The following is a 20,934-nucleotide window of genomic DNA, read 5'->3' on the forward strand; positions in this document are numbered from 1 at the left end:
GAATTCTAAATGAGGCTTGGCATTGCCCTAGTCTGTCAGATCCCACAATGACCCAGTCATCGCCAGCTTCCTGCCTCAACTTCCCCTCCTCCTCCTCGCCTTTATCGTCCTCCACCTCTCTCCTTCGTCTCCCTACACCTTAAGACATGGCCCTTGAGTGAGTTGTTTTGACAGGGCTTTCTCACTCAGATGCAACCAGGGGGAAGCTGATGTGTCCCAGGCCGAGCAGAAGCATCGCTGCATGAGATGACACCTCCGCCCTCTGCTCTCGTGGTGCCTGCTGCAGGGAGAAAATTAAAAAACAAAAACTTGTTCCTGAGTTGTGCTCTTTTGTGTTGAGTAATAATTGCTCCAAATTCCTACTAAGGACCTGAGATCAGTTCATAATGATGGCTGTCATCTTGATTGTCACACATCAGCATCAGGTGGCACAGCAGAGGGCTGGATGTCACACATGCAACAGTTTCTGCCAAAAAGCAGCTCCAATGCAGCATTTGTCTACTGAAAATATGCGATTCCAGATCATAAAAACTGCATTTGTGAGGCTCATCAGCGCAAGGGTATGAAGGGAAAGTGTTTATCCACTGAATCATACATTTTGCAACACACGACGTGGAAGAGAGAGATGTGGAGCAAAATATGGAGGCAGGCAGGGGAGGAGAACAGAAAGGGTGAGACCGAATAGTGAGAAGTGTAAAAAGGGAGGAGACCATAGTGGGAAGATATTTAGGCCACATTGTTTTTATTTAATCGTTCACACAATATGTGGCATGTTCGCTGTGGACATCCAGCTGCTGCTCAGGGCACCTGTGCTTAAATTGTGCTGACTCTTTTCACAGAACTGTTTTCTCAGAGCAAGAACCATTCATTCCACATCTCCAACCAACAATAAATCCCTTTGTTTTTGCAGAACTTACAAGGATTTTGCTGCAAATTAGGCAAAGGGACTGAATCAACTTAACCTTTCAGAAGTAATCACAGCTGATTATGATCATTTGGACCCCTTGGTATTCAGAATTAAAGAAATGGGTGGCCAGTTAAGCTGTAATTATGCCTCAGAAGGTCACCTGATTTATTTAGTTTGTTAGATTTTTGTGCCACACGCTTTTCTTCCCAGTGGGGAAAAGGCTCAGCTGGACTGTAATAAAAAGCACTTTGCCAGGCATATTTACAACAACCAGACTCTATTTTTATATCATTAAAACTGTATCAAAATCAATTTTAAAAAGTCTTCTTTTTTTATCTGTGGAGGACACATTTCATTGGAACTACTTATGAAAAAGGACTCTGCACTACTTTCTGTGTTCCAACCTAGCAGATGGCTTTTCTAAAAATCCCACCAAAAACAGATTTTTCTTCCATCTTTGTTTCCTTGACAACACATCTAAACAAGGAATTGGTCTCCCAGACAACAGGTTTCCAAGTACCTCAAATATCTCTGAGTGCTGGAGAGTATGAGCGAGAAAAGAGGTAAGAAAAAAAGAGTCTCTGTTTCATTAGTAGCTCTTGCATTCTCCTTTATGTGCCTGCATGTTTTTATTTCTCCTTAATATGTTCAGGGTACGCTCAGCTCACATTAGTGATTTGATACAAATCAATTTTGCCCACAAAGAGCTGGATATAATCAAACCAGCTTTCTCTGTGTGAGACAGATTTATTGACTGAAATATGTTAACCACAAAGAAAATATTCACGCAAATCTCTAATACACTTCAAAGGACCCAATAATTCACTCATCTGTACGTTATTGCATCACACGCTTCATCTGATGTCTCTATTTTCAAAACAAGGGAAAAAAATCACATTTTCCTGCTTCCTTTACTTTTTTTTTTCTTTTTTTACAAAAAACTATAAGATGCAATAAAATGGGACATTGGAAGAATTGTTCATACTGTAATAATGAGGCATCTACTGTATATCCTTCACTTAGCATGCTTGTGTGTGTGCATGTGAAAAAAAAACATTTGGAGTAACCTATGCTTATAGACAGAATAGTCAAAAACTCCTGATGGTTACTTTAAAAGTGTGCGGGTTTGGCGCCGTGTAAGGATATAAAAGTCCTAAGAACATCTGCAGAAACTTGTGTGTATCTTTCAAGGATAAAAGAAACATTAGCAAAAAAGAAAAATAAATTAGCATACAAGGCGAGTTTGTTCGCTGTGGCATTGCAAGGACAGCAGACAGTCTTCAGAACATTTCTCCTTTTGCAGTGAGGTTGTATTTAGTACTCATGAGATGATGGTGTCTTAACTTTGGTAGCCAGCAGTGAATTCCCCCTCAGTGCGGAGAATCAGCAATGGTGGAGTTGAAATTGCACCTGGGAGAAATACAACTTGGCAAATAAATCAACAACTCAAGACATTGTTAGGATTTGAATTACGAATGTGAAGTTTTGTAAAAACGAAGTATTGCAACCCTGATAATTGCTGCATTTAAAATGTGGATTGCTTTTCAGGAAAATGTGGCAAAACTAAGAAATATCTGATTCATGGGCCTAAGTCATGCAATTGTCATCAAATATCTTATATACCTCTACACCTAAATTGATCAATGTTTGTGTTTCAGCAGTGAGAGAATATGAACTGATCTTAAAAGTTTCATCAAAATTTAAAGTGCATTGTAAATATATTGCTAATATTAGAATCCCCTCTTCCTGCTACCTCACTCACCTCTGTGTTTCATGTGTTTTAGGTGATGCTCTGGCCCTCACGACAAGAGATTTTCTTTGACTGGTTAATATTTTAAGGTCCAGTTTTGTGACTATTTGTCTTAAGTCTAGCTTTCACTTCATTTACACAAACAGTGCTGGTGGGACATTTGTGAATTTTGACAGTTTAAAATTGCTAATGGTGTTTAGGTGTTGAAGTCTATCAGCAGATTCTTTTTTAAAAATGCTGACACAACACCACTGTAACAATGTATGAGGCCTTCACAATTTATTTAAAACTAAAGAGATGACGTTTTTTAATTTGGATTTGTTTTTCAAACTTCAACTTCGACTTAAATCCGAAAAATTAAACGAATGTGGAAGCATTTGTGGATCAAATGCGTCTCTGATTGGTTGAAATGCTGCCCATGAATTCAAACCTCAATCAGCCAATCAGCTCTGTGTCTGGTCTGTCCAGGAATCACCCCTGGTTTGGGCCTTCTCCAGTAAGTTTCACCGTTGTTTCCTTCATTTGAGTCACTGTATCTCAGTGACTATAAATAATGTAAAGAAATTGATCGCCTTTGGTGATTCATACAATCCTATGTGAGTAAAAACACTTAATTTTGGGGAATATTTTTCAGGTTTCTCATATTCCTGTTTTTAGGTGCACTTTGCTATCCAAGCTAACATGAAACACTGTATCTTTTTCCTTTACATTGAGTGGAGTATTTGTTGAATTTAAGCAAAAGCTGCTTAAGTTAAAGGAATTCACAAAATTATTTTTAAAAAAAGGATAGAGTTACTGAGCCTTGCATTGGTCTTGTTGTTAAACCTTGGTCACAGGGACACGGTGATTGGCCAATGATTGGCAGCAAAGCAAGCTGGGAAACGTGACGTACTGCTATTGTTGTTATGCTACGAGCTAAAGGTAAGTGCTTTAGGCGAAGCAGCCAGCTTAATATGATATTTTTCAGATTTTCATCGAGACAATAACAGATCGACCATTCTTACTTTTATTTTTACCCCTATTGAATGCTCACAGAGACACGGAAGTAGCGGCAGGAAGCGGCTTTTGCAGCAAGATGACCGGAGGGCGTACCAGATGATGTGAACGTGAATACGATGGATGCTTTGTGCTTTTTGAAATAAATAAATCTGTTCTCTAAACATCCTCTGTGTCTTCAATGCAATGTAATGAGACACACACAGAAAGAAATGTGAAGGTATCTGCTGTAAATCTATGACGTAAATTAATAACAGGATATGATCGGCTAGTCAGTTAGCATGAAAAAAAAAAAAAAAATAAACAAAAAAATAGTCAGTTAGCATGTAGGCTAATAGCCTTCGAATGTAAAGCGACTGACTGCTAAAGTTAATAAAAGACAAGTCCTGAATATTATTATTCCTATTCGACCCTAAACTACAATATCAGCTGTCTGTCTGTCAACCGACCAGACAGTTGCCCAAATGCCGGCATACATCAAAGAGTTCTGCGGCGGAGCTAGTGGTAGCCTAGCAGGAGCTATCGTATGACAAAGCAGCCTAGTTATCATAAATCTTTTGATATTTTTCTTATATTCATTGAAACAGTAATAAAGTGATCATTTTTGTTTTTCATGTTCCTTTTTTGAACGAATATAGGTCACAGAGACACGGAAGTTACCGCTGAAAGAGGCTTTTGCCGGCGTACAGAGAGCATATCTGCGTGGATGACTTATGACGTGTATAATCATTGCGTTCGAACGGATTAATTATTGCGCTCGCACGATTTAATCATTTCGAGGGAACGGAATAGTATTTTGAGGGAACGCAATAGTATCTTGTGGGAACGGAATAGCATTTTGTGCGAACGACATAATAACCTGTGGGAACAAGATATTAATCTGTGGGAACAAGATATATTTTTATATCTTAATGTCAGGACACGGGCTCCGTATAGAGTGATATAATAGCCACGATTGTTAACAGTGTAATGTTGAGTTTTAGAAAAAATATGACAGGTGACAAATATGAATGCAAATGAGATCAGAAATAATTGCATTTCACTAAAGTGTTGTTTTGATCATCTTGATAAATAAGATAATATAAAACAGTAATTTCAATAAACACACGAAAATCATTAATATATTACAAACAAATGTCCCTTTCCAATGAGTAGTTTCTGAGTAAAACTATCAAAGGAATGAAACAAAGACATTTTACGATGAAAAGATGGTCTTTTATGAGAAATATTGTTTTAGAAAATCCTTGTACTGTCTAGGTAAATGAATCCTCAGTAACATTGGAATCTGAAGGAAGAGTCATTCCCTGGCAGCAGAAGAAGCTGAGCCCCTGATGTCGGCTGCTTCCTGCGTCGGTATGGATTAGTGTAGTGAAGTGGAAAACATCAGAGACAGAACAAAACCTCCAGAAGCTTCTTCAAACTCTTCAGTCTCGCGTACAACAAGCTGAATTTTATTCTGTGTCAGAAAGTATTGCTTTTACTATTAAACAACATACAAGTTCATACTAATTTAAGAAGAATTAGTGAATTCATGCATACTTTATTTTATTTTATTTAATTAAATTTCTTAAAGTCAAAACCTTCATATCTGAGAAGAAAACGTTTAAAAAAGCAAAAACAAAACTGCTTTATTAGGTAAATGACATCAGGTAGACCTACAAAGCATATTTTAGATCTGCTAATTTTGGGAAGCTTTTTTATTTTTAGAAATAGGTTTGTTATGTCTATATTATGAAATCTATTTTTAATTTTACTTTTTGTTGGTTCAAGATTTGCAGGTCAAGCTTTTCTCAAGTTGACGTATGATCCGACCACATAAGCACTTGAAATGTAGGGTCTGAAGTGTTTGGGGCGGGTGGGCGAACTGGATTTCCCAGAGAAAACCCACCTTTCTTTTTTTTTGCTATGTATGGGAGGGGAAACACACAGGACTGTTGGAATCCCACTGCCTTAAGGCTCAAAGTTTGGGGTTTGAAGGGTTTAGGGTCGGGGAGAAAAACCCACTGTTTCTTTTTTTTTTTTCTGGTAGGGGAAGGGGGAAGACCCCAGACTGTTGGGATTTGACTAAATGAAGAGTCAAATTTAAATGTTTAAAGTGGTCGGAAAGGTTGTTGCTTGGATGTGCTTGGGGTCGGGGCGGGTGGGCGAACTGGAGTTCCGAGGGAAACCCCACGTTTATTTTTCTTGGGGGAAGGGGAGAAGAGAAGAGCCAGACTATTAGGACCAACCACGTCCAGACTTTTAGTTTAGGGTTTGGGGTCGGGCCAGGTGGGCGAACTGGAGTTTCCAGAAAAAACCCACGTTTGGTGTTTTGGTAGCTGCTACATCAATTACAGTAATCCCCCGCCCATTCTCGGTTTAATATTCGTGCCCCGCCCATTCACGGGTGGCCGCAGATGACGTGATGTCACAAGCGTGAGGCGCAGAACAACACTTATTCCGCGAATTTTGAAAAACGATTTACTCTGTACTTTACTGTAAAGTATTGTTTACACATTTAAGATGCCATCCAAACGCCCTCCATCATCTCCAGCCTCTGGAATTGAACCCAAACGGCAGAAAAAGGTTCCGACTCTGCAGAGGCTCTGGCTCTGGGAGTTTTAAAACAGCGTCAATTATTCGCGGTTTTTCGTTATTCGCGGGGGGTGAGGAACGTAACCCCCGCGAATGCAGCGGGATTACTGTATTAATTTCTTTCCTTTCTCCATTATGGTAATTTTCGTTGTTTTCACTTGGTTTTTTACAGACGTAGAATTGATCAGAACCTAGATTCCCTGTGTCCTTCCTAGATTTATTCGAGTCCATGAGAACATCAACTTGTTTGGTGAACTCAGTTTTCTGCTGTTGAAGAGTTTCAGTTTCCCTTTCCCGCAAGTTGCAGCTTGGTAGTCAGGTCCAGATTGGAAGTAAGCAACTCATCAAGTTGTTGATTTAGATTTTTTAAATCTTCAGCTTCCCCAAAGTCATCAAGTTCATTCACAGACAGAATTGTCTGTCCTTGTTTGCATTCGGATTCTGTAGGTTGAACTTTTTTTGTAAAATCCAGCTCACAACTTTGGAAACCACAAATGACCTGTTTATGTTTAGAGATTTCCTCATCTTAAACCGGCCTTTGTTCACGCTCAGCCAGAAACTCTTTTACAAGCTCTGTCAGTCTTTGGATGTACAAGTACAAGATAGCTCCTCCCTGGTATCATCATTTCAGAGATTCTGGTCTCAGACGTTGACATGGAACTAAACACTACTTTACTGGCGTCATTGAACACCTTTTGCTTCTTGGTGACCTCTCCTTTGTTCACCTGGGTTGGAACATTGGTGGCTTTCTTTGCCGTTTCCTTTGTTGAGACCTGGTCTTGTTCAGTTTTTTTCCGAGACTGATTTTTAGCTCTTATCCACGGAAATTGTTGTTCTACTTTGCTCCCCTTGGGGTTCATTGTCGGTGGTATGTAATTCACCTTTTTGTAAACTTTCTTCTGTTTGGCCTCTCCCTTTTTTTTGTAAATTGTTCCCAAGTTAAAGACGTTTTGACTCAGCGAGTTTCAACAAACTCTAGTACTGTTTGTCTTCAAGTGCCTTTACTCTCGACTAGCTCCAGTGACAATTAACTTAGAAGGGTGACAGCACATATGCCGGTATACATGGATTTTTTTGAGAGTGCAGCATCAAGCCTTCTGACAACAAATTTCAGACATTTTGGGACATCTTCAGAAAGGTTTTGAGAGTAACATCATCAAGCCTTGTGACATCATGTCACATGACATTCATATCATGGGGAGTAATGGGGGCACCACCCAGACGTATGTGTGCAATTCTGAATTATGAGACTGTTCTGGCCTCATACAGACGTCACTACTAAATCCGTGTCCCCAATTGGTCACAGTGCTGCGTCACTGCAATTCTGCGTGAAAATGTGTAACTGGTTCAACTGTTAGATTGCGATCAATGAACGCCTGATTTGTAAGTAGATCTCACGTACAGACTTAAAAACCTGCCTAGCACAGCGATCACAGGACCATGGCTGTAACAGTGTCTGCAATACTAACACACAACATCCTTAACATGTTTCTAAAAGGAATGAGACCTCTGTCAATGGTTGAAGAGGATGGATTTAAAGACATGATTGGGGTGCTGCACCCTGGCAAACAAAAAAATGACTCGAGTGCAATATTTGACTGAAGAGAAAGAAAAAGAAATACTTTTACAAACACACTTGTTTTACATTGATGTACAATTGACCAACTGCACATGTTATCAGTTTAAATAACTGAATATAAATACATATGTAGGCATATTTTTATGTAAAGTACAACATCTCAGATTGCTTTAATATTGTATTTTTATGTCTAACAATCAATAAACTTTTTTTTTCAGTGTCACCCACACAACATAGAATTGGAGATATCTGCATTATGTATAAATACATGTATAAATAGATTGTTAGAATATGGATGCAGTTATATTTTGTCAAAAACTCTCATTTGGATATCGGACTTTGTTGGATCTTATGTGCTACTGCATATAAATGCAGCTTTCAAGGTCTTTACACATGGTGTCACTTTCTTTTTTTAACAGTTTTGTGTGCATTTATCAGATGTGATAACATATGTAGGTGAATCGTGTGCACTAATTGACCTTATTAGGTTGAAACTCTGCCTGCATTTTAGCATCAATCCCATTCATTTACTACATGCCTGAGCTCACTTTTTGATTCTCAAAGGACGCTTTAGATGATAAGGAAACTGTGACATGAATAGAAACAGTTTCTAGGGTTCATCAGCTCTGATATTGAACTTTGTGTCCATTTAATTTATGTTGTGCATAAAAACAGGAAGAATGGCACACTAATGTCTGTCTTATTGTGGATCTTTGACGCACAAACCTACAATAAGATCTCCGCAGAACTGACTTTACTTTGTAAAATAACAATTTTAACCTAGAGATGTTTCATTATTTAAAATTTGGTATGAGACGGTTTGTCAGTATGCTAAAATAAGTTGCAACACAGTCCAAACTTAAGTAGGCGATACATATAAAAGCAGCTATTACTTTTTAAAAGGTTGCAATTTTAGGTCTTGTATGTCTGCAGGCCTACACTATCAATAAGGCTTACTGGGCTGACCTGGACCTTTAAACCATGGATGGACCAGAAATTTACCATGAGTATCTGAACAGAAATATTTTTTAAAAATCTGTGTTGTAGCATTTGTCTCTCAGGATTAACATGCATCTCTGCAGTTGACGTGAGGTGACAAAGACAAGTGCAGCAGGTAGAGTAGATTGTCCTGATAGGCTGAATATTCATTATTCAATATTCAGCTAAACATGACTGACAGAAACATCAAAGACAAGCATCTATAGCCTTTATGTTCTCGAAAGTTACTGTGAATATCTTCTTGAGGGGAAATGCAGACGGAATTGAGAAGGGGAAAAATGAGGGAGCTGACAGCGACTTTAGAGGTCAGCGTTGGCAGCGGGAGTCACAGCTCGGTGCGGCCGATGGGAAACTCCCAGGAGCTGCAGCTGGAGAAGCCTAAACACCTCCGGGTTAGCAAGCAGTTGAACGTTTCTCCCTGTAGGCATGGAAGAACATTATGAAGCTGCTCAAACTCACAGTTTCCAGGTGAAAATCAAGTTAAGAACTTTGAGATAAGTGCTGCAGAAAAAAACCCATCAGTTTCCTTTGTCACTACATGATGACTCATGGTTACAATTATTCTGTGGTCATTACTTCAATTCCAGCAGAGACATATAGTGTCACATTAAGAAAGGGAAGAAAAGTAAAAGACAAAAACAAAAACTTTTTATTTATTTAAACTATTGCATTATTTATTACATTAAATTTTAATGTATCTTTTTATTTATAAATAAGTTTTATTATTAATTATTAGTTATTACATGTTACGTTTTCTGCAATCAGTATAAGTATGACACAAAGACCTCTCCTTTATTCTGAACAGAACACTGGAAATAAGACTAGAAGGTTAGCTGCACTCGAGATGGCACACAAAACGATCAGGCGACAAGTGGAGGGAACACGCGTATTATAAACAGGTGGACCCCTGCGCCGCCGTCTGGCATCCAGCAGGCGTGGAACGGTGTAGGCTGGCCGACCATCTATGATGCAAAAACTGGAAACATAACTACAACCCCCAATACCCCACAGAGTGTAAAAATGCTAATGTAGGAAAGAAACACAATGCTCAATTAACTGTGTTTACAAAAAATAATAATATAACTTGGATTATTTTATGAAAACCATTGCATTTACCTTTAACATGTTTTATTAAAAACATCTTTTTTGGTCATGGTTTCTTTTTTTGTGTTGGTGCCCAGCCTGCAGGAACATTGGGGTTTTGATTGGTCCCAACAACAGAGCTCACAGACTTAACATGGGTCTCAACGATAAACATAAATGGATAATTGTGGCTTCAAAAATGTAGCAGCATAAAAAGCAACTGAAGTTGATGAGGACGAACAGAGATTAAAATGAAGACTGAACAGGACACTGGGAAACAGCGTGTGAATATTGAAAATTATCTTGTCATTTTAAAAAATATTTATATATAGAACACAGATTCAAATCTTTTTTGAAAAATGTGGTTTAAAGTTTGAGATTTTTTTTAAAAACAAGCTATTTTAACTTAGGAAAAAGCCAGTAATTGTTATTTTCTTAAAAGAAATAGTTGTGTGTCAATAAATAAATAAAAACTTTTGTTCCACACTAAATTCCGATTTTGAAAAGCAGGTTGAGCACAAAAAAGCTTAAAATAACAATTAAAAAGGTTTACTGGCATGTGTTTATTATTTTGGTTTTTTGCACATCTTGTAGAGAAGGCTTGCAAAAGCATCATCCCTGTTGCAAGTGTGGGGACCATCAAATATCTGTAGAAATTTCTTTAACTGTCCTGCCTTTAGTGTTGCATGACTGTGTTTTAGTGACACAAGCTCACATTTTTAAAACTTTGTCAGGTAGCAAATGTGAAAACGCAACATATGTGATGTATATGTAAATTTCTGGTCCATCCTAAAATATTTGCTTTTAATATATCTCATAAAAAACACAGGAGGTAATGATGTTCTCAAGTTTGGAGAAATTACCTTATGTGGATCCAGAGGAGTGCAAATGGGTCAAAAATATGATTCATCATGGCGAAGCATGACCAGGATGTCAAATCAAACCCCAGTAAAAGCAACGAAAAGTTGCCATCTCTTTTTTGTCTGCCATATCTGTCCACAGTTTTTGTGTTCATTTTCAAGTTAGTTCAAAGAATATTGTCAGAATCTGATTGAAAAGGTTTTGACAGACTGGCGCCCTGTGCAGGGTGTGCCCCGCCTTCACCCATCAGTAGCTGGGATAGGCTCCAGCAAGCCTGTGACCCTGAAAGGGTTTACGTGGGTTTGGAAAACTGATGGAATGGAAAGGATGAAAAGTTATCCATCCATCTTCTGAATCTATTGAACCCCTTTTCAGGGTTTAAGGGCTGCTGGAGACTACTGTTGGGTGAAGGCAGGTTACACCCTGGTCAGTTTCTCAACCAAATAGCTCCATTACCAAACCAAGGAACAGTACAGCTCTTTTTGTGAAGATGCTAATTTAGAGATTTGTAATGATTAGTTCATCTGCTTTGGAAACTGTCTGAGATAATCTGAAAAGGCTGTAAAATGATAGTCCTTTGATGATCAGTTATTCAGACGTGCCATGTTTACCATAGAAAACTTTTAAAGGCTTTTTTCTTGATGTGAAATTTTTTTCTCCATTTAAAGGCATAGTCACATGCACCTATACAAGAATTGGTCACTGCAGGTGCTGTGTGTTTTTTGGTGGTCCAGGCCTGTGGAAGGTTATGGAAAAAAGCGGGAGGATCCTAAAGGGGGGTATTAAGATACTTCTACATCACCCTCACCAATGAGGGTTCATGCAGTTGCTTCCAATAAAAAGTCCATGTGCGTAAATGCGCATCTGGGGCTTTGAGGGGCTTGTAATTGTGTGCTACTATTGTGTCCCTTTCAGTTTGCCCACTTTTCGCCCACAGACGCTCACGTGTCTCTACAAAAGTTTCTACAATTGTTTTCGGGCTCTTCGTGTGGCCACTGACCACGTTTTGAAAGTGAAACCACGTTGAATTTTAACCAATCAGGGTCTTGGATGTGTTAGTGGTGTTTGAATGGTGTCCCTTTTAATTCACGGAAGTGCCAACCGTTTAAAAATCGATCGTGGAGGAAAACTTTATAATAGAGGTTTGTGTCCTGATAGAATTACTTGATACCAAATCTTTCACATATCGGAACAGAGCTGTGAAATCAAATCAAATCAAATCAAACTTTAAAAACCCAACCCACCCTTCACCCTTCCCAGTCCTCTCCGTTAAAACACATGACCCATGGCCCCCACATTCAAAGAATAATGACTATATAACTTTAAATACATAAATACCGGTAAATAAGCAAACAAACAAACAAGTATGGCATGGCTCTGCTGTGAGGAAACAGTATTTGGGAATCCTTTCATACCAGGAGCCAGCTTGGCCATTGGAACATCGCCACAGCGCCCACCCAGACGGGGACAACACTGGGGTCCACTTCACAGCCGTGAAGCTGCAAAATTAGACCCCAGCTGCCCCACCAAGGGCAACAACTGCATCAACAACCGCTGACCAAGCCGGCAAGCCCTGGAGGAAAAGATCCTCACAAGAAACACTGGGCCTAAAATCATGATAAGATACTAAAATTAAAAACATAAGATGTATATAAAAACATAAAATTGAGAATAAGATGCATAAAATGAAAATAAATACATAAAATAGCCTATACTAAAACTAATAGAATAAATTAGCAGTTAAAATCTACTAAAAGCTAAATTGAAAGGTGGGTCTTGAGCCTCTTCTTAAAAACCTCTACAGTCTCTGCGGCCCTGAGGAAGAAAAAACATGGAGAAACATTCACAAGATTTTAACCACTTTGACATTTCGGACCAAGCCCCCATGAGCCACTTCCAACTGAAGGTGGTGAACATGCGTAAGTAAACAATAGAAAAAGAAATGAAGAAAAAGCCCCTTCCTGATTATGACCAGCTTGAACACTATTGGCTAAATGTGCATTCAGAAACCTGCGTCACATGTCCGGTGTGAATGCAGGTAAACTGCACGCACTTATGACGTAAGGGTGATGCATCGTACGGTGCCCTCACACCACACTCTACTCATTGGTAAAGCATGAGTCACAATTGCCTTAATGACCTGATGTGAGGGTCTGTGGGGGAAAAGTGGGCAAACTGGAGGGGACACAAAAGTAGCACACACTTACAAGCCCCTTGCATAGCCTGCAGGACTTTGGAGTTGAAAAAAATTAAAAATTCACAAACACGTATGCCTGCGTCTCACCTGCTTTACCCTCGTGTACTGTATGATTGTTCACTGTGACCTGTCACCTGCAGAAAAAAAATGTTCATGAACTTTTTCGCTCTACAATTTCACCAAGCGGTCTGCGACCTTGATATTTTGTGTGGGCCACCTGTGTGCTCAATGCAAGTTTGCTCATTTTACACCTACAGGCAGTCCGCATCCCCCTTTAAGGGCAGTTTTGACTCAGCCATAAGCAGTTGTCCATTTTTATCCATTTGACATATGGGGCTTTGCAATACTTTGCTTCCATGTGTGGTGTGCATTCTTTTTTCCGTGTAGTCTGTTGCAGCTTTCAGAAGAGAGTAAGCAAACTTACACGCAAAAAATATGTACTTTTTAAACAGAAGTTACAGAGTTGCTTTTTTTGTCTTATTTGTATCAAGGTTCAGATGGGTTTTACTTCAACATCTATCGTTTAACAAATCTGGTGAAGCTTTGAAATCTTACACTTTCTGTTTGACTGAGCATGATCAATGATCAACACCACACTTTCACAGTATGGAGGCTGAATTGCAGAGGAAATATTTGATCTTTCACTTAGTATTCACGCGGTCATATGGTAAATCTGGGCAGAGATGGAACATCTGTCAATTCAGTTTGGGATGCATCTGGCTCGGCCCACAGCACAGCCAATTTCTCTAGATAAAGACATTTTTTTTTGCATTCTCATCTCCTGTCCTCTTCTCCACACAATTCTCCTCCTCACCGGTGCCAGGCGGTCTAAATTAAATCAGGCTTAAATAAGATCTATCTCCATCTCTGTATGCAAGGATAGACTGATCCTCACAGCAGCGCTTTGACATTTCTCCGTACTACAGGATGCCACTGAAGGATTACCTCAGTGGGAGTGGGTTGCATTAGCTAGCCCATGACGACTCACTCTATTGATACCCATAACAGGTACACCTCGGTGAGGAGCCCCCTGCACAGCCTGCGGAGTGATGTGAAATGATTATAAATGGGGGTGTCAATTTTAAGGGGGAAAGCTGGTCATCTGAGAAGAAGGGATAGATGAGTATATAAGGGTGAGTGGGATTCCACTCCTCTGCCTATGGAGGATTTGGAGGATGTGACATTCCTTGCTCTGGACTGTGACGGGACCTCAGAGTTTTGGTTGTTTCTTCGTCTAACATTTTCGCTCCTTTGTTCTGTTTGCATTTCATTCCAAGGCCGGACACTGGCACGCGCACACATATCGATTAGCCCTCTGATTTCTACATCAACGCGGCTCCTGCTTCTACGTGCTGGAAAATAAAGGGGGCAACGACCCAGCTATCAGTCAAGACAAAAGCAACACCTCCATTGTCGACTGGAACGCACGCTATTTGTCAGGCAACACGTCGCCCTCTCAAGGTCGCATCAAACTGACAGCTGTGCCAAAGCAAATGTTGAACACCTTCTGATGCAGCTTTTACAAATTAGTTTAATGAGGAATTGATTTTCACTCGCCTTTGCTTTTTTTCCTTTTTCTTTTTTTCTTTCTCCGGCCTGGAAACAGCAGGCCGTTCAGCTCCACGGGGGCAACAGGAAGACGTGGAGAGAAAGCGCCACAGAAGCAGGCGGCGAAGAGCTGCCGCAGACAGACTCTGGGTGGAATGACTCATGGAGAAGGCTATGACTGCTGCAACCCCCCCCCCCCCCCCGTCCACCCCACCTCCAGACTGTGAATAAAACCAACGTTGTGGGGGCAGATGGAGCCCAGTCATCAGGTCTGAATGAAACAGTAGAAGGAGAGGTGGAAGACCTGCTTGGAATGACCTCATCAAATTATCACAGGGATCAAAGACATCACATCTGCTGCTTTTAACTTGGGCTCCCCGGACAGATGAATATTAAATAAATAATGGTGTTGAGGAGGGAGGGGCAGGCTTAAGTAACACGGCCCCCCCAAACAAACGGGGGTTTTGGAATTCTGAAGCCCAACATTTATTCAAGGCCAAAGCAAACGTGAAATATTGTTTAAAGGAGAGGACAGGAAGAGAGGAATACGATTGATGGATCACAGGATTATCGATCAGTTAAACACAGGGTTTTATCCGCCATAGACTGAAATGCATATGAATCATCATTTCTGCAGTGGAGGCTAAGAGAATGAGGAAAAAATATCAAGCGGGAGAGCAGTCATCTGAGCTAAATAATGCGTTTGGCCCTCCTGCCCTTTCTCCAATAGCTCACAAAAGATGCTCAGATCTTTCTAAAAGGGTTAATGAAATCTTAGACTTTACCAAGCTGAGGAAGAAACTATCGATCCCACTGTGGGGAGGAAATCCTATATCAACGTGCCACTTCACATTAATCATTGCATGTGTCTCGTGACATTGCTCTGCAGTGATTACGCCGGGTGCTGGTAGAAATTTTGGAATAACAATCAGAAAATTATTTCTCTTCTTGAGGAAACAAGGAGGAAAAATACAGGGTTAGATGGTCAGTTCAACAAACAAAAATCTAATCAAATGATTTCATCTTGTTCTTGATTTAACCATTTGTATGAACAATATGCTGTGAATGGAATAATTGATTTAATGCTTGGACAAATCAGACTTTTTTCTTTCAGACAAACATCTTTGATTGACCTGCTGGCCTTTTTTTGTGGTGGGGGGGAGGTCACCTAGCAGGATGTTAAATTTCCCAAGAAAATAAAGTTATTTTTGTTTCATAAAAAAGTGTCCCTGAACAAGGGTGATTGACAACAGTCTCAGACACGAGCGACTCGAGGTGTGGATCTGTCAGCAGTGATCCACTCTAAGCCCCGCTGGAATGAGCCGCGGATCGGAGCCGCTGGAAGCCTCGCTGGAGCGGATGTCTCCGCTGTGACATTGCAGCCTCTGACATGCTCCTAAGTTCACACGCAGGCAGGGAGAATTTATGGAAATGGAAGCAGACTGGCGAGACGGACGGAAGCTGATCATTGTCTGTCCTGTGCAGCCATCAGGTGAAGCCCTGCAGGGAGGAATTTAAAGCAAATGTTACCTATAAATCTCCAGCTTTCCCTGGGCCACCTAATGAAAACTAATAGGCAGAGTGTGAAAAGAGTGATCCATCCTTGTAGTTTTGCTGCCCAATAACAGCCTATTCTCCTGCCGAGGTGAGGTACAGCTATAAAGTGTTAACAAACAAGCTTCCCTGAAATAGAGCTGTGATAAAAGTGAGCAAGCTGGGGCTAGAAAGTGTGATTAATTGTTATTCAAATTTGAGCAAATATAAATATTTGAGAAGTAAAGCCTCTGCTTTTATTGGGAAACACACACATATACCGAAGTGCATTTGTCAGAAACAAAAGTTCTTTTATTTCAGAGATGCAAGGATGCATTCATAAAGAATAATGTTGAATCAGAAATGAAGGGATGCTCAATGAGGGGTTGACCTGAAGGGAAGTGGAGGAGACAAAGAGCAGGAAAAGGGGAAGAAAGTTGGGGAAACGGCAGGACCGTTGGTGACCTCAGCCTGCAGATAAGCACGGCAGAGACGTTTCCCAAACAGAGTATGACTTTGATTTCTCACCTCATTTCACTCTCGGCTGTCAGATAGCTTTCTGCTCAGATGACATCTCCTTCACAGGGAAAAAAGTGGAACGGCTCAGAAATGAGGCAGCTGCTGCCCTACATGCCAGACATGAAGAGTGACATCATCACCTCTGCAGCTTCCCCGCGATTCAAAACAACAACAAAACTTCAAGCACAGCAATGCAACTAATGACCCCCACCCCCAGCGACTCCCCCATTGTCCCCATCTTTGCTTTCTCCCTGAGCATCCATGACCCATTTACCCCTGATGTTCCAACACTGAGGTGCAGATGTTTTTGTTCTGCAGTGTACTCCTTTGAGTTTTACATAAATGCTCTTTAATGCTCCACCCCCCCACCCCCCCCACCCCCCCCCACCCCAAAAAAAAAAAAAAAACTGACTTTTGGTGTTGTTGTAATGTAAAATTTCCACTCCAGCCATCTTTTGTCTCTATTTTAAAAGCATTCCCAGCGGTCTTTAAATTACGATTGTGTTGCTTTTAGCCTAAGTTCAGAAACCTGTGTTGTTTTCTAAGACAGAGTTTCTGCAGAGCTGCAGTAGTTCATCAGAAAATCAGCTCGGAGTTGTGGGCGAGTTGTGAATTTTGCCCACACTTCTCACTCCCTGTTGACCCGCCCCCATTTCCCATCAACCCCTTTTGTTTATGTTCTCTCCCTCTAGCTTACAGCCCCTCACCACTTCAACCTAACAGGTGCAACAAGAGCAATATCAGACCAATCCAGTGGTAGCTTTGAGCCAGCTTAGACAAGGAATTCAAAACCGTACATGGATCTATTGGTTTACTAGTGCAGTGTTTTTCAACCAGTGTGCCGCGGCACACTAGTGTGCCGTGGGAGATGGTCAAGTGTGCCGTGGGAAATTGTCCTCATTAACTGATCTAAAAACATTTCCCATCTCCAGGATTTCAGCTCTCTGTTCATACAAACAGGCCCTGATAAAACACTGAGGAGTTAGGAATATAAAAGATGTAAAATACATTTTCTTTGCATTTATTTTATTTTATTAAAGACATTTTGATAAGAATGACTGTACAGTACCGCGATTCAGCTGCACCTTCGGCTGTATTTTGGAAAAGTCCCGTCCCTTTAACTGTCTCCACCAATCATTCTTGGGGAGCTTAATCACATGTCATCAGTCTGACCAATCAGAAGTGGTTAAAGTCTTCACTTCCTTGTCACGATTTAGCTCGTAAAGTCGCTCAGTTCTAACAAAAATAGCAGCTAAAGCTCGTCTTTAGCGGTGTAGCTTTGCACAGAATCCGGTATCAGACCGTGGAACAAGTGAACAAAACACTGAAGCTCCGAAAACCGATCTCCAGCCGTTTTATGCACTACATCTCCCATGATGCATTGGGTCATGAGATTGACAGCGCACAAGGAGATCTGTTGTTAAACGTCTTGAAACAACGCACACACATCAATCTGTTTTTAAATCTTCTAACTTAACTTTTATTGCATTTTTTAGAAAAAAAAACAGCTGCAGTTTTCAGCTTTTTCTGACACAATTATCTCAAAAATGCATGTGAGATTGTGGAGGGACTGTAGATCAATACAGACCATGAGTTTCTCCTTTTTTTTTTTGGATGCTGGTGTGCCGCGGGATTTTTTTTAAGGTTAAAGTGTGCCGTGGCTCAGAAAAGGTTGAAAAACACTGTACTAGTGTATAAATCAGAATGGAGCAGAGCAGGGAGCTAGTGGCCTGCTGAGTGTAGTTTCTGTATTTCAACTACAAGGTTTTTCCAACAGCATTATTTTTGGTGTACTCCTGATTCACCACCATTTGGACAAAGAAATGCAGTTTTAATAATAATTTTCTCAATATTTGTTTTTCATCATTAGAAAGAAATGCTACAACATGTTAACAACACCTAAAACACAATTTTCTTTAGATTGGGTCTTTAAATCAAAGTGAAGAGAATCAGATTACGTGTTGAAATCCATGTACAAAGAAATGATCCCATCATGTTACAGGGATAAGGGAAAGTTCTGATCCTTGGTGTGTGTTAGGGAATATTTTGCTTTAAAAACTGATATGTTTGTTCTTATTAATGTGAGAACATACGCTAGAACATTGCGTAAAGTCCTTATATTGGTTGTCTTATTTTAGAAAGAATTATCATAGATAAATAATATTATCTTATGTCTGTTTTTTATATGTAAGACTTATGATCATCACCCAAACAGAATGTTCAAAATGGAAAAAAATGTGTCCCTAAGGTGCAAAATGTTGCAATACTGGCTAAAGCATACAGAAAAGTAGAAAAATAAATATAAAATGACTTTTGTGTTGGCTTTACTGTTTTGCTCTGACATTTTCCAAAAACTTTGTCACATTTTTCAAAACCTTTTTTTGTTTGCCTGTTTTTATTGTCTTTTGTGACCTCATTAAAATGTTTTATTCCACAGAAAATCAGAAGCTGAGTGTTTTAGAAACATTGGTAAAAACCTCAACACTTCCAGATGAACCACATTGTTTTTTTGATAACATGCAAAATTTTTTACTTTATTTATTGGTAAATTTATAACCATATAAATAAATGATTAACAACCCAATTGGCTTGGGTGAAAAATGCAAAGCTGATAAAAGTTAATATTTTGAAGAAGCCTCAGTTGCACAGGTCACTGACAAATGATGGAGATTTCTTTATAAATAGCTTTGCTGGAAGACCTAATAGGGTGTTAATTGTTTATTAATTTTTAATTTGCTGACATTTGTCCCTAATTATCTGCAGGGGTTCATTAAAAAAACTCAATAGCCTGTAAAGTTTTTGCTCCAACACAAATTATAAATAATTATGTATAAATCCTTGTTTGCAACCTTGTTTGTCATTTTATACAATAAAATCTTTTGAAAATATCAAGTTTAAAATATGTTTTATGTTATGTGCATGGGATTTTTCATTTGCAATCCCATTTATGATGTGCTGAGTCTTGGAGAGGGTTCATTTGAATGACTCCAGTTTGCAAAATAGACAAAGTTCAGCAACAACTGACTGTTTCCGGTGGGCAGTCTGACCACATGCCATAAATAAGAGTTGTCTTCTGATCTGTAACTTCATCCCGTCTCCATGTTTGATGACGTTCTCATTTTGAGCCTCCAGGGAGCTGGAGGGGATGATGGAGTAGAACTCCAATCATCAACATGATGCCTGCTGCACGGAGGATCAACTGGCTCGAACTACAGTCGCTAGCCATGGATTTTCTGCGCAGCCATCAGGGACCGCTCTGCAACCGTATATACAGAATCCATCCAGTGAGCATATGTCTGGGATGGGCCAGCTAAGCTTGTGGAAGAGATACCAGAAAAGTCCAACTGGCTTTGCTTGTATTTGATGAATATCGACAATGAAGCCAACCTGTCTGCTGGTGTACTGGGCCATTTCCAAACATTCCTCCTGCTTCCATTCTGATCAGATTTGCTCCACTTTGTGAGAAATACTATCTCAACAAGACAGCTGGGGAACTGGTACCTACTCTTCCAGTGTTTCATCAACATGAATTTATGTGTTATTCATTTGCCTGCGCTGCTGGCCGTGGGCACCGTGATGACTCCTGATCGTTTGAACTATACAGCAGATAAAGGTTTTTGCCAGTTCATTTCTTCCCCTCTCAGACACCTTAAGCAAGGCACTGTGCTATTTTCTTTTTCCTTTTTCTTTTCCTTCAACCGTCTGAATAATCTAATCCAGTTGACATCCTCGAGAACTTTAGCTAGCTTATAATCAAATTATAATCAAATTCCCTTGGAGTTTGAAAGGCATCATAAAACTCTGTTAAATTATTCACATCGCAAATATATTACAGATCTTGTTTATAAATTTGCTTGCCCGCCACCCATCAGTGCACACTGTTTTTTCCCTGGAGCAACTCTGGCTGGTCCTTTCACTGCAGAGCCGACTGGCTGCCACAATATTAAAAACGAGGAGAAACCACTTGCTGGTTCTGCAATATAAGTGTAAATACGGGCACCTCAGAATAGCTGGTTGATGAATAATGGACACAAACCACAGTTAGTATTCATGGGAGGAGAAACATTCTACCACTCAACACCAGAGAGGGGAAGTATGCAACGCCTTCTCTTTTCCAAGATGGCTATTTTGCAAACACGGCCATTAGACGGCAGTTAGGCATAAAGCTTAGACCTTTCTGTTGATGTTGAGCTTTTATGCATTCTCGCCTTAATAGATGCATCTAAAGTGCAGTTTGGGAAAAATTAGTTTCCTGTTAAAAAAAGAAAATAAACGTAAAGAGGGGTCTTACAATGAGGAGGCTAAGAAAGCACTGAGGGCTAATTTTGTAAAAAAAAAAAAGTAAATTTACCTGCAGACAAAAGATGATTTTTGGCTTTCTTCATGTG

At 39.9% G+C, this 20,934-nt stretch overlaps 2 long non-coding RNA genes across 2 annotated transcripts; both read left to right on the forward strand.

The window, feature by feature from the left end:
* The first annotated feature begins 493 nt into the window (after nt 1–493).
* Nucleotides 494–3,819, forward strand: LOC144994745 (uncharacterized). Its single transcript, XR_013658367.1, has 2 exons — nt 494–3,578; nt 3,693–3,819. It is a non-coding gene; the product is annotated as an uncharacterized LOC144994745 (long non-coding RNA).
* Nucleotides 3,820–13,652: 9,833 nt separating this feature from the next.
* On the forward strand, nt 13,653–16,918 carry LOC144994746 (uncharacterized). Its single transcript, XR_013658371.1, has 2 exons — nt 13,653–14,407; nt 14,556–16,918. It is a non-coding gene; the product is annotated as an uncharacterized LOC144994746 (long non-coding RNA).
* The last annotated feature ends 4,016 nt before the right edge of the window (nt 16,919–20,934 follow it).

The sequence above is a fragment of the Oryzias latipes genome, chromosome 10 (genome assembly GCF_053564925.1).
Source record: "Oryzias latipes strain Hd-rR chromosome 10, Olatipes_Hd-rR_3.1".
NCBI lineage: Eukaryota > Metazoa > Chordata > Actinopteri > Beloniformes > Adrianichthyidae > Oryzias > Oryzias latipes.